This window comes from Myotis yumanensis, unplaced genomic scaffold, assembly GCF_028538775.1.
Source record: "Myotis yumanensis isolate MYYU_CA2020_CCGP unplaced genomic scaffold, mMyoYum1.0.hap1 SCAF_3, whole genome shotgun sequence".
Taxonomy (NCBI): domain Eukaryota; kingdom Metazoa; phylum Chordata; class Mammalia; order Chiroptera; family Vespertilionidae; genus Myotis; species Myotis yumanensis.
The window spans coordinates 154,776,292-154,790,762 of record NW_027223754.1 but is presented as its reverse complement, the minus strand read 5'-3'; positions in this window follow the sequence as shown (position 1 = coordinate 154,790,762).

The following is a 14,471-nucleotide window of genomic DNA, read 5'->3' as shown; positions in this document are numbered from 1 at the left end:
AGGCCAGAGGTCCAAGCACAGTTCCACTGAGTTCTTTGCTCAGTCTCATAAATTGGGATCAGGTCTGGGGTCTCATCTGAAACTTGGGATCTCCTTCTAAGAAGCTCCCATGGTTGTTACCAAATTCAGTTCTGTGCAGCTGTAGAACTCATAGATGCTTGTAGGCCACCAGAAGAATCTCTGATTTCTAGAATTTTTTAAAACACTTACCTGATTAGGTCAGGCCCACTCAGGGTAATCTCCCTTTTGATTAATTCAAAATTAACTGGGCTTTAATTACCTCTGCAAAAATCCCCTCATCTTTGCCATGTAAAATAATATAATTATGGAGTGACTATTTTGTCCTATTTCCAGGTTCTACCCACACTCAAAGGAAGGGGTTATATAGGGAGTGCACACCGGGAGAAGGGGGGAGGAATCTTTGGAGTCATTTTAGAATTCTACCAACCATAAGTCAGCTAGAGGAGATGGTTTACCACCCATTATTGTGTTGGGTCAAGAAACAAAGAGAAGCACAGAGCTGGGGGAGAACCATCTCCTATCAAACCTAACAGAGATGACTGGAGACTGTGGCATCCTGAGGGCTCAAGGTGGCCCAAGGGGAGAAGGGCTCAGGCAGGACCACATCACTGGTGTAGTAGGACGGCAGTCCCTTGGTGGAAACCCATCCCAGTGCCGTCGCGAGGTTCTCCAGGGATGGTCAGAGTTGAAGAACCTGAGTGAACCTAATTTCAATGACTTATGTAATATTATAGAGAGAGAACATAAGAATTTTCTGGAAATATTTTGTTAGGGTTTGAGTTTCGGAAGTTATAACTGTAGTGGCTATAAGTTATCACAATTTAAATCTTTGATATAGATTTGACATTTTTACATGTGAGCTAGTTATTTATAATGGCTCCATTTTTAGGCATTCAATTGCAGATTACGTTCATATGATTTCTATGGCTTTCTCAATATCTGCCCTTGTTAGGCACCAAAACAAACAAACACACAAAAGCAAACAACACCTTGACACTAAGCAGTAATGAAGAGCTGGAGGTCACCCGCTTCGTGGCGGCCATGCTCTGCGAAAGCCGGCTTCTCTGAAGTACTGGTCTGTGGAATTTTGTAAGATTCTCTGTGTATGTAATAAAAGGAAATAACTTAAAGCCTGAGAATTATAAGAAAATGTGCCTTTTTACAAGGAAGTGTTGTACTATATGGTTGTTTACTATATCCTAGTTACCTAGTAGATGACCCCTGGCAGCCACTTTGAGAAAAATCGTATTTTCACTTTCAGTCTCACCAGGATTGTGTGTTCAACTGTCTCGTGCCCCCTTGCATTTAGGATGAACTTCACTTTGGGGTTATTGTGTAACATAATAGAGACATAATAGAGACTCTCCCTTTCTACTTCCAGCTGGCCTGTAAGTAGAAAGGGAGAGTATAATTCTAATCTAGTCTCAGAAAAGAAAACCTTTCTACTCTTCCTTTCACCACTTCCCCCCACCCCCCCCTCCGCTTACAGTGGGGGATACTCTTCAGAAAACACATTCACTTTAAGTGCCCGAAGTGGGGATTGTCTTGTTAGCAAAATTATGACAATAAACAGAGCATTTTATCAGCAATTTTTAGCAGAGCATTTTTACCAGAATTAAATATTGAAGTTATCAACACAAAGCCTACATGACTACTTTTAATAAGAGGGATGCAGACTGGACAGGCCTGTCTGTGTTCTTGTGATGAGATTCCAAAGCTAAACAATTACTAGACAATCCTTTCATTTAACAGACCCTGGGAATCACAGGGGATCTAACAACCTGGAATTGCTTTTTGATGGGGAAGGTAGAAAGAGGGTATAATTTGGAATAAAGTTTGGATTGTCTCAAATATATAAGAATTGTTTTCCTAATGCAATAATTACATTTCCCATAGTTTCCTTGCTTGGAAGAAATAGTAAATCCCCAAATTAACCAGAATGTTCTATTGCATTTATGTATGATTTTCAAAGTGCTATAAATATGTTACTTAAGCCTCATTGCAACTGTGTGCAGTGTAGCAATAAAAGGGAACAAGAAAAAGAAAGTAGGGCTCCACTGATGGACACAGGCAATAGTGAGGTGAAGACCAGGGAGTGGGGAGTGTGGTGGGGGGTCAATTGGGGGAAAAGGGAACATCTGTAATGCTTTCAACAATAAAGATACATTAAAAAAAAGAAAGTGGGGTTCCATTCTACATGTAAGAAAGGTAAAACCAAAAGAGAAAAGGAAAACAAGTAACTTTCATATTATATAGATAATGTCAAAGTGAAATTTAATTATATTTCCATCGCTTTTCAGCCTTTTGGCTAAGATCAAATGTAATTTATATGTCCATGCATGGCATAGCCCAATATTTGTTTCCTGTTACACAAAAGAGAAAAGACAATTAATTAAAGGGAATGTATAAGACAATAGGAAGTACATAAACTTTGATGCTTGGAAAACCTATACATAATTCTTGGATTTGTCTCTTTGAAAATGATCCCTGGATTTTTCAGCACTTAAATGTATCTATTGGCCCTTGGGCTTCTTATAAAGCTCACATTTGTTGAGTTACAGGTCTACTGTGTATATATAGATGAGGTCACTTGTATTTAAATAACTTAATGATTGATTTCTACCTTCAACCAAGAAGAAATATTAGGCATTTAACCTTCCTGACTGTAAGCAATATGAAACACCATAAGGAAGAATAGTTTTTAGACATTAAACCAGAGCAGTGCCACACAGTGAACCCTGTGAGAAAGAAAACAACCTAAGTAAATACTACAGTTATATCAGTTCATTGTCTGGATAAGGTGGGGAAATCCATGCAGAACCCAATGATCTTACTGAGTTGAGCAGCCAAAGGTTAAAGCTCAGAGAGGTCAAGGTAGCTGGACTTTGCAGATAAGAATACTGCTTGTTTAGCCTCAGGCTTGAGATGACAATGAAATAATTTTCTATTTTTAAATTGTGGAGGGGGGCAAGAATATTCTGTGTAATATATTTCCATGCAACACAAATAGCAGATCATATTCAAATACCTGGCTACATCTACATTTTGATCAAAGAAGGAAACACTTTTTTTAAATGGGAAAGTAAACAAAAAGAACTACCCATTGGGCCTTTACTTATGAAATTAATTTTATAAGCTTGAAATTAAATAAAATATTTAGATAGATTAAAAATTGGTATTCTGTGAATTAAAATAATGTGACTAATCTAACTTATATAGTATAAAATTTTACTTTAAGTTTTAATATTTTCAAGAATGCTGCTGGGGTCCAACCCCAGCGGGTCCAGGGGTCCCCAAAGGTGTGGACGGAGTCAGTGAAGAAGGAATGACATGGAGGCTACGTCAGTTGATCAGCATAGCAAGGTTCTCCCACCAGAGGTTCTGTAGCCAAGTTCTGGTGCCATGTTCTCTCGCTATGTTCTCCATTCAGCTTCTCCAGGTTCTCCTGCCAAGTTCTGTAGCCAGGTTCTGTCCAGGATCTTTTGCCATGTTCTCTCACTAGGTTCTGTCTCTAGGTTCTGTGTATAGGTTCTCTCTCTAGCTTCTTCAGCCAGGTTCTCTCAATAGGTTCTGTTTCTAGGTTCTGTGTAGGATCTCCAGCCAAATCTTGTCTCTAGGTTCTGTCTCTAGTTTCTGTCCAGGATCTCCTGCCAAGTCCTGTCTCTAGGTTCTGTCTTGGATCTGTCTTCTGTTGTCTTGTTACATCTGTATTTATACCAGTTGATTTTAATCCTATCAATTTCTATTCCAAAGGTTAGGGTGTTTCTTATCTCCATTCCAGGGGGTAAAGATTATGTGGCTTAAGTGTGATTGTTTGTAGTTAAAGTGATTAACTACCCACCTGGCACATAGTTAAGGGATTTTATCTCATCCCTAACTTCAGGGAAAAATCCCTACCTGGGGAAACAACCTTTCTCAGAGAGGTGACCTTGGTTAAAACACATAATGCTAAGGGGAGCAAACATATTAAGAACAGTATGCTATATACGCCAGGTCCCTTGAAACATATGCTGTGCAGACGTTTCTCCCCTGCAGCGACTGTGTCAAGCAGCAAGGATGGACCGGCTTCCGGCAAATGCAAATATAATACTAATAAAATGACTAGGTATGGACAATTGAATAATAAATATTCAAAATCACATTATCATTCAGAATTACAATATACTGATTTCATTGATTTTTTAAGCCAGAACAATTAACATCATTGCTGTTTTCACCTGTATTGTGCATTTGATGGCTTTTATTTACCCAATGTAACTATGTTTATTCACTTAAAGAATCAATTCTAGCTAAGTGTAAGGTAGGTAATATTTTTTATTTAAAAATATTTATTGAACATTTACTCTGTGCTAGGCACCATTTACAATGAAAGAACACAAATAAAAGTTCCACCTTCATAGATCTTGAGTTTTATGAGAGGAGACAGAAGAAAAGATAAATGAAATATATAGCCTATTTAGGATAAAGTGCTAAGGGGAACATAATTAAAGCTGAGAAAGTGAATATGAATTATTGGATTGAAGAGGAGACAGAATAAAATTTAAATGGGGTGGTCACTTCCCTCTTACACCATATACAAGAACAAACTCAAAAAGGATTAAAGATTTAAATGTTAGACTTTAAACCATAAGATTACTAGGGAAAACATAGGCAATAAAATCTCTGACATTCCTCTTAGAAGTATTTTTTATTATATATCTCCTCAGGCAAGGGAAACAAAAGAGTAAATAAACAAATGGGACCACATCAATCTAAAAAGTGTTTGCACAGCAAAGAAAACCATAAACACACACACAAAAAACAAACAAAGAAACAAACAAACAAGAGGAAACCTACTGAATGGGAGAAGTTATTTGCCAATGATACATCCAATATGGGATTACTATCCAAAATTTATATAGAATTCATACAACTCAACACCAAAAAAAAAAAAAAAAAGCAAAAAATTCAGTTAAAAAATGGACAGAGCACCTAAATAGACACTTCTCCAAAGAGGACCTACAAATGTCCAATAGGCATATGAAAAGATGCTCAACATTATTAATCATCAGAAAAATGCAAATTACAGCTACAATGAGCTATCACCTCACACCTGTCAGAATGGCTATCATAAAAAAATCAATAAATAACAAGTGTTAGCAAGTATGTTCAGAAAAGGAAACCATTGTAAACTGTTGGTGGAAATGCAGCCTGGTGTAGTCACTTTAGAAAATAGTATTGAGTTTCCTTAAAAAATTAAAAATGGAACTGCCTTATGACTCGGCATTTCCATTTCTGAGAATATACCTGAAGAAACCCAAAACATTAATTCAAAAGAATATATGCACCCCTATATTTATTTCAATGTTATTTACAAGAGCTAAGCTATGGAAGCAACTCAAGTTCCTATTAATAGATGAGTAGATACAAAGTGATGATACATTTGCACAATGAAATATTACTCGGCCATAAAAAAAAGAATGAAATCATCATTTTGAACAACATAGGTGGACCTGAAGAGCATTATGATAAGTGGAAAAAGACAAATACCATATGATTTCACTTACCTGTGGAATCTAAAGAACAGAATAAAAAAAATTGACATAGACTATGGATACGGAGAACAGACTTATAGTTGCCAGAGGGGAAGGGAATTGGGGGACTGGGTGAAGGGATTAAGAGATACAAATTGGTAGTTACATTATAGTCATGTAAAGTACAGCACATGGAATATAGTCAATAATATTGTAATAACCCAGGTGGGCCCTTGAAACATCAGGAAGAATCATTACCCCATTAATGTTTGTGAAAGAATCTGTGTGACTCTCTTATTACAGAGGTTAAATTCTCTCCCCAGAGTAATCTGTGTCCCTCATATAAATAAACTTCTTTGCCACGACTTAGTGAATTATTGCAACACATGTCCAGCCATACATAGCTCAGGTTCAGGCTGACAGTATGCATTTATAGCATGAACAGACACAGTGTGTATTTCTATGTATGTGTCTTATACATGCACACACACAGATGCATATAGGGCCATGGTTTTAGAATAATGATGGTTTTAATATTTGATCCTGTTTCACACCAAAACTCAATGAACTGAAAGTAATAATGCAAAGGCCTCCTAAATAATGTCAACCATCTGTACTCATTTACAAAGGTTACTTGTTGGTGCTTTAGAAGACTTCCGAATCACAAATATAACTATCAATTATTTCGTTACTAGGATATTTGTAATCACTTCAAAATTAACCTTTGTATTCTCAAGAGGTTTAAATTTAAAGTCACTTGCTGACTCACAGAGAAACTAATTAGTCAACAAATGATAAGTACAGAAAGGACACAAATTAGTTCTTTGTTTACTGCTACATGGTTGTACCATATAATTTGTATTATAATTGAAATGTTTTATATTGCAAACAAAACATACTTAATTCAGGGATAGATAATAACAGCAGTTTCAAGTGTTCCAAGAAATATACTGACAAATTCATTGTGGTCTACTGTTTAGCACTCGCAAAGCAAGAAAGAAAAGGTGGAAAAATAACTGCAATATAACCATTATCAAAAGACTTTCCTCGCTTCCATTGCCATTGTTTGAATTTCTGACTAAGATCCTATCTTCATAGAAGCCAGCAAATACGTTGGAATAGAGAGAACAAAAAAGTCTAGACATGAGGAATAGTTGTTTTTTTTTTTAATGTAGAATTTTTTTTCTAGAATGTCTCATAAAATGTAGTGTTTTCAAATGGAGAAAGGTTTATAGAGAAATCTTGACAGTCAATTACCCATACAAGTACCAATAAGTCATGTCATTAACCTTCTTCTTGTTTAATAAAGAATTGAAATGGGCCGAAACCGGTTTGGCTCAGTGGATAGAGCGTCGGCCTGCAGACTGAGAGGTCCCGGGTTCGATTCCGGTCAAGGGCATGTACCTGGGTTGCGGGCACATCCCCAGTAGGAGATGTGCAGGAAGCAGCTGATCGATGTTTCTCTCTCATCGATGTTTCTAGCTCTCTGTCTCTCTCCCTTCCTCTCTGTAAAGAATCAATAAAATATATTAAAGAAAAAAAAAAAAAAAAAAAAGAATTGAAATGAAGCAAAAACTTGGGGGAGGCAGTTAAAATAATAGTTATCCGCAATAACAAAGGCCTTGATTGTTGCTGCTTATTTTGTTTTATTAACAAAATGCACTTTCCCTGTGCTGTTTATAAGTGCTAAATAATCAAAAAATATAGATCTTGATTTTTTTCACTATATTGATGATGGATTTAAATTATGTTTCCTATGTACTCAAATTTTATCCCTTCATTTAAAGAACTTTTACATTTATTTCCAGTAATTATAACTGATTCTTCTTCATATTCTCTTTCTGACCATTTTTATTTCATTTCACATTATTTTCTCTTGGACCATTTTTGGCAAATTTATTTTTACATTACTTTCGGATTGCTTTTACTCTTCATTTACCTGGTTAAATCCTTTTCCTGACTTTTAATGTTGGTGTTGATTGATCTGAATATTAATTTTCTTCATGGATATCAAAATGTGACTTCATAGGTTGAGGTGGAAGTTTATGGCTTTGTTTTTCCTATAGGGTTCATCATTTTTATCTAGGGTTTTTCCTATAGGGTTCATTATTTTTATTCTGAGCTTTACCTAACACCTCCAGTCATGGAGGCTTGGCCCAGATCCTGACCACTGAGCTAAGTCTGCTTCCTCCCATCCCCAAAGTAGGGGGATTTAAATAAGCTGTAACCCCAATAATACTTCCAAGGTGGTTTCTTTCACCATCTTCCACAAACAATGTAATCTCAATCAGCCCTTGCTTTCCATCCATGAGGCTTGCTTCTGCTCCTCTACTTTCTATGAACACTCCTACTAGCATTTTCCATCAGCAGGACAAGCATGCTTTGGCTTTGGCCCTCCTTCATCACATTGTATTTTAGCCCCATAAGTGGAACGGCAATGCTTATCTTTAATTGACAAGTCTTCTAAAGTTTTCCGAGTCTATTCTTCTGAAATGACAGGAAACGGTACACAATTACAAAGGAAAAAAGCACGCAGAAGCTGCTAATTTTGCTCTTTATTCTTTATTCTCAACATATATAACCATATTATTATTGAACATCCCTTCATATCCCATCAATCAATTACCAAACTTTGTTTTCACTGTGGTAGTAAAGTGAAAGTCTTTGACAGAAAAATAGCAAAATGGTCAAAGGCATTTGCTTTGAAATTAGAGTCCTAAGGTCAGATCTTACCACTTTAGCAAATAAATCACTTATCCTTTAAGAACTTGCCCTGTATCATATGAAATGTATATAATTGTATTACCACAAAATAATCCTATATAATAAAAGGCTAATATGCAAATTGTCCCCTCGGGAGTTTGACCGACTGGGAGTTCGACCACTTGCTATGATGTGCACTGACCACCAGGGGGGGCAGCGCAGAATGAAGGAAGGCCCCAGCTGGCTGCTGGGGGAAGGAAGGCCCTGATTGGCCCTGATCACCAGCCAGGCCTAGGGACCGTACCTGTGCATGAATTTTGTGCACTGGACCTGTAGTAATAATAATAATTGAGAAGAATAATTAAGAAGTCTTAAATCATAGTAAGTGTCCACTAAATATTAATTATTATAATTATGTATATATTTTAACAAGTTTTTTACTTTATGAACCATTCATTCTCTATTGCAAATTATGAACTTCAGCTAGAAAAAGATAAAAACATTACCTTTAACTTAAATTCTTCCATTTATACTCAGGCTTTTAAATCTACTGGAAATATATTTATTTTTGTTGTTGTTTTTGGTAATCCTAACCCGAGGATATTTTTCCATAGATTTTTAGAGAGAGTAGAAGGGAGGGGGAGAGACAGAGAGAGAGAGAAACATGGCTGAGAGATAGACAGGATGACTGGTTGCCTCCCGCATGTGTCCCAACCAGGGCCAGGGATCAAACCTGTGAACAAGGTATGTGTCCTTGACCAGAATCAAACCTGAGACCCTTAGTAGGCAGGCCAATGCTCTAACCAAAGAACCAAACTGGCTAGGGCCACATTTTTATTTTATTTTTTTATTATCAGTGTTCATCCATCATGTGTCAGAAGAATGGTTGAGAATTGGAGGTTTTTATGTTTCAGGTGACACTTACCAATTACTTTTTGGATGTGACTTGAATGAACAGGCACCTCTGAAATGCCATGGAAGACTCTCTTCACCACTGAGTCAGCAAGCTCTACATTTTTGCTTTATAAAATAAAAAATGGAAGTCTACACAGCCATAAGGAAAATCCTCCCTATAATTCTTGAAATGTGAGCTATTTATTACTATAGTTGTAAAAGCTCAAATATTGGAAGAAGACAGTCTTTCTTTCCCTTATTGACTATATCACTTACTGTGTGACTTTAAATACATTATTTAATAATATATTTGACTCTCAGTTTTTCATCTCCAAGATTAGTAAGAATATATTTTAAGTTTACTGTGATTATTAAGTGCATATATGAATATATATATATATATATATATATATATATATATATATATTCAAATTTGTGCACTTGGGGGGGTCCCTCAGCCCGGCCTGCACCCTCTTGCAGTCCAGGAGCCCTCAGGGGATGTCCAACTGATGGCTTAGGCCCGCTTCCCGTGGGGAGCGGGCCTAAGCTGGCAGTCGGACATGCTTAGCGCTGCTGCAGAGGCGAGAGAGGCTCCCACCACCGCTGCTGTACTTGCCAGCCATGAGCCCGGCTTCTGGATGAGTGGCGCTCCTCCTGTGGGAGCACATTGACTACCAGGGGGCAGCTCCCACGTTAAGCGTCTGCCCCTGGTATTCAGTGCTCGTCATAGCAACTGGTCCTTCTGCTATTTGGTCAATTTGCATATTAGCCTTTTATTATATAGGCTATAATTTGTTACCAAATTGTCTGATATGCTACTAATGTACATTTTAGTTTACATCTTTTTCCTTCTTTCATAACAAGTCTATTTTTAAGTTCCCATGGGAAATTATCATAATAGTAGGCTAACCTCTATAGTATAGTAATTTCGCCTTGAAGTTTTACAAGATGTGCTTAATGTTGAGTGTATTTCATTTTATGTCACTGAGCTCTCAATGGGTCTGGTCATTCAGATGACTGACAGGCTTCAGTTTTGAGAAATTTTCTTATATTTGCTAATTACCTTTGATTTGTGTTTTCTGTTCTATCCTTCTAATATTGAATCTCATAGCCACTCGCAGGTTTTTATATTTTTATTTCTCATAGTTGCTTTATATTATGTTTTCTAAGGGATTTATTTGATTTTTATGTAATCGTTCTGTTGGATTTTGTTTAAATTTTAACCATCATATTTTAAACTTCCAAGGCACTTACTCATTATTTTAAATAGAATTTTTTTAATTTTCTGTATATGTAATTATTTAATATACTTCAAAGTTGCATGATAATTTGATTTTTTTTTAACCATTTGTTGGGTAAAGAGGATGGAAGTTTTTTTGTTTGTTTGTTTGTTTTTCTATGAGAGAGCAATATTTCTTTCAGGTTCAAATTTTCCTGTTTGTTTATTTTATTATCTCCATTGCTCCTGTTAAAGGGTTTACTCAAATGTCTGGTATTCATTGAGTCATCCATTATATTTAATAATGAAATAGTTAAAAAGCTGGTTAAAAGTTCTAGGAGCCTGGTCCCAGAGTGGCTTAGTTGGTTTGGTGTCATCCTGCCCACCAAAAGATTGCCAGTTCATTTCTGGTCAGGGCACATACCTGGCTTGCAGGTTCAATCCCTGGTTAGGGCACACATGGAAGCAACCTGATTGATGTTTCTTCTCTTCTTCCCTACCCTACCCTTCCCTTCCCTTCCCTTCCCTTCCCTTCCCTTCCCTTCCCTTCCCTTCCCTTCCCTTCTCTTCTCTTCTCTTCTCCTCTCCTCCCCTCCCCTTCTCTCTCTCTCTCTCTCTCTCTCTCTCTCTCTCTCTCTCTCTCTCTCAGCATGTCCTGTGGTGAGGATTTAAAAAACAACAAAGTTCTTGGAAGGCAGGTCTACACCAAGTGTGTTTGGGAAAAGAGTTTGCTTTTTTGCTGGGGAATTCCACATGTCAGTTTTTCCAGAAACTCTGGGAAGAGTAGATAGCAGGCTGCTGGTATTTTGTTTAAAGGTGGAGGGTATGGGACTTAGAAATTCACTACTTAATATAAAGATTTTCACTTCATTCTTTATTTTTACCTCCATATTTCAAATTCTGCTTTAGGTCTCTATTTAGTATCTCAGATTTGAGAGCCTCCTTCTTTATTTTATCAGAGTGGTGCTGTACACATTTGAGTCTTGTCACTCTGTGCATGAGGTTAAGGGAGAGAAAACATTGATTCCTCCAAATATTGACTTCCAAGCAATCCAAATATTAAATCATTTAACTTATCCCTGTTGTCTGTTTTAAGAAGAATCTTTGATGGGAAACATCTCTATGATTTAGTGAGTCTAATCAACTTTCTTCTCATATGCATCAGTGCGAAAATATTCTGTACCTTTCTTCTCTCTCTGCATGCATTTATTTGCACAAAAGTATATTAAGTGTCTTATCTACAGGTCTCTCTTCAATTTTTATCTTTGTAGATTTTCTTTTACATAATTGTGTTTTCCTGAGCATTGTATGTGGTCAGTACAATGTATTTTAGATGGCATGTGGTATATTTATACAGTATACAAAAACTATGATTAGCTGAGCTCATACCAAAGGTAGCAATTAGAATGGTTTCCAGAAGGCTTTTCTTCCTATGAAAATGGATTTAGAGTGCTCTCTCAGAAGAGTCAATCCATTGGCAAAAGAAGAGCAGAATAATGAGCAAATATTTGAAAAATATTGCCAATTAGAAAGACTTAAAGTAATTGGGAGCATTTGGCCTAGAGGCAATAAGCTGACAGTGAGGGATGATTTAAGACTCAGATGTCGTGACTTGCTCTCTTCGTGTCTTCCATCTAAAAAAAACATACAAGCAAGCAAAATGTAAAATGCTCCCTCAGAAAACAATTTTTAAGGGTCTTCCTAATACCAACATACCTACCTAGTGAATTGTGGACTTACTTTCACATAGACTGAGGTGATTTAGACAAGTATTACAAATTCAATATTATGTGAAGGAGTGTACGAAAATCATATAAAGGTCTGGATTTAAAGAGTAGGAGACAAAATTACATAATAACCAATATAGGCAGTCCTCAATTTTGCGTGGTACCTTGTAAATGACACTCATTACATTAGTTTCCTATGCCTGCCAAAAGAAATTACTACAAACTTGGTGGCTTAAAGAACATGTTTATTCTTTTATGGTTCTGGAAGCCAAACATGCAAATCTGAGCTGCCAGCAGAGCTGTGCTCTAGTGGAGAATCTCTTCTTTGGCCTCTTCCAGTTTCTGGTGGCAACCAACATTCCTTGACTTACAGGCACATCTCCCCTTCTCTGCCTCCCATGACCACAATGCCCCTCCTCTTCTCTCTGCTTTCTATTCTGTCTGTTTCAAAGTTAACTCTGTCTTTCTCTTATAAGGTCATTTTCACAGGATTTAGGACCCACTTGAATAATTCAGGGTGACCTCATCTCAAGATCCTTCAGTTACAATGGCAAAGACCTGTTTTTCTAACAATCATAGGTCCCAGGGATTAAAACATGGACATACTTTTCTTGGAGCCACCATTCAAGTCACTAAGCTCATGTATGTAGGAACCATGTCCTCAGATTGATCTCAATTATTATGGAGCTGTGCAAAGTGAGACCTACCTGTAAGTTATATCAACTATCTAGGTTTTCTAGGCAAAGAGTTAAAACCTGGAAACATTTCTCAAATTATCCAGCTCAGCTCAGCATGACAAAAGAGAATATCATAGAATATCTGGTCAAGAACCAGAATATAGTATTTTAAGTGCCAATACTCTACCACCAGAAATGTGAGGACAAGGCTAAAACTATGTACAACAGGGCTTCTGTGACCATCCACTAAAGTAGCACAGCCAGATGCCTCGAGATGATACCCAACTTCTACCAAAAAATTATTCTAATTAATCATTTCTCTATCTTTATGAAATCATATCAGATATAAAATATGCAATATAATAGCATTATGGGTATATATGTTTTAAAGGGTTGAATTTGTACAGTATGTTAATTATTCATTTCTTTTATATTTAAATTAGAGGCCCAATGCATGAAATTCGTGCAAGGGACTCGGCCCTCGCAGCCCCGGCTTCGTCCGGAAGGTTGTCCGGAAGGACGACCGGCTGTCCGGTCTAGTTAGCATATTACACTTTTATTATTATAGATACAGGGTGGGGCAAAAGTACATTTACAGTTATTTGTATGGAAAATAATACAATAATTAATAAATAATAACATAAGAATAAATTCTGTGTTTCATATACTCACAACTGTAAACCTACTTTGCTCCATCCTGTATATTATTGAAGTGAAACTATTACTGGTTTTACCTCAATACTGATTTTTGCTCTTGTTAGTTTGAAAATGGGGCAAGGGAAAAGAATATCAAGCTTTTGGAGAATAGGTAATTAACAACAGAATATGCAATAGTTTAGTATGTTCTTAACACAAATATGCAAGAGTATTTAGATCTAACAAAATGAATGTTTATAAATTAAATCTTTATGTGAATGATCTAAGTATCAATAGGAAAAGTGCACCTTATAGTGAAGACATTAAATGACTGGTATCAAGTCACCAAAATATAAGAGTACTATGTTTATTATATATTTAGTGCTCTTAAAAATGTGTGTTCATTTATATAGCCTTAATTTTATGATTTAATTAAACAAAAAGGATACAAGTAGGGGAGGGTGTTACTCCACTGGAGCCATTGACCCAAATGTTCCAGTCAAATATCTTCAGGAAATATCAATCTAATATTAACATTTCAATGGTAAGAAGATAGGTCTGTGAATGGATCTATTTTACAAGTGAAAAATGTTACTTATTCTAAGGTAATAAGGAGAGAAGTCATAGAGATATAGGTAAATGCATTAATATTAAAATGGGTTTGAATTATGAATTTATTACTTACCATTTATAAGCCCTTAAATTTCTCTATACCTCAAATTCCTAATTTATGATAGAGTTAATAATGCTACTTTCATTAGGTTATTAAGATTAAATGAGTAAGCCCTAACTGGTTTGGCTCAGTGGATAGAGCGTCAGCCTGCGGACTAAAGGGTCCCAGGTTCGATTCCGGTCAAGGGCATGTACCTTGGTTGCAGGCACATCCCCAGTAGGGGGTGTGCAGGAGGCAGCTGATCGATGTTTCTCTCTCATTGATGTTTTTAACTCTCTATCCCTATCCCTTCCTCTCTGTAAAAAATCAATAAAATATATTTTTAAAAAGATTAAATGAGTAAATATACTTAAAGCACTAAGTACATTATGGGCTTTATAAACCTTAGCTATAATAATTATTATTTCA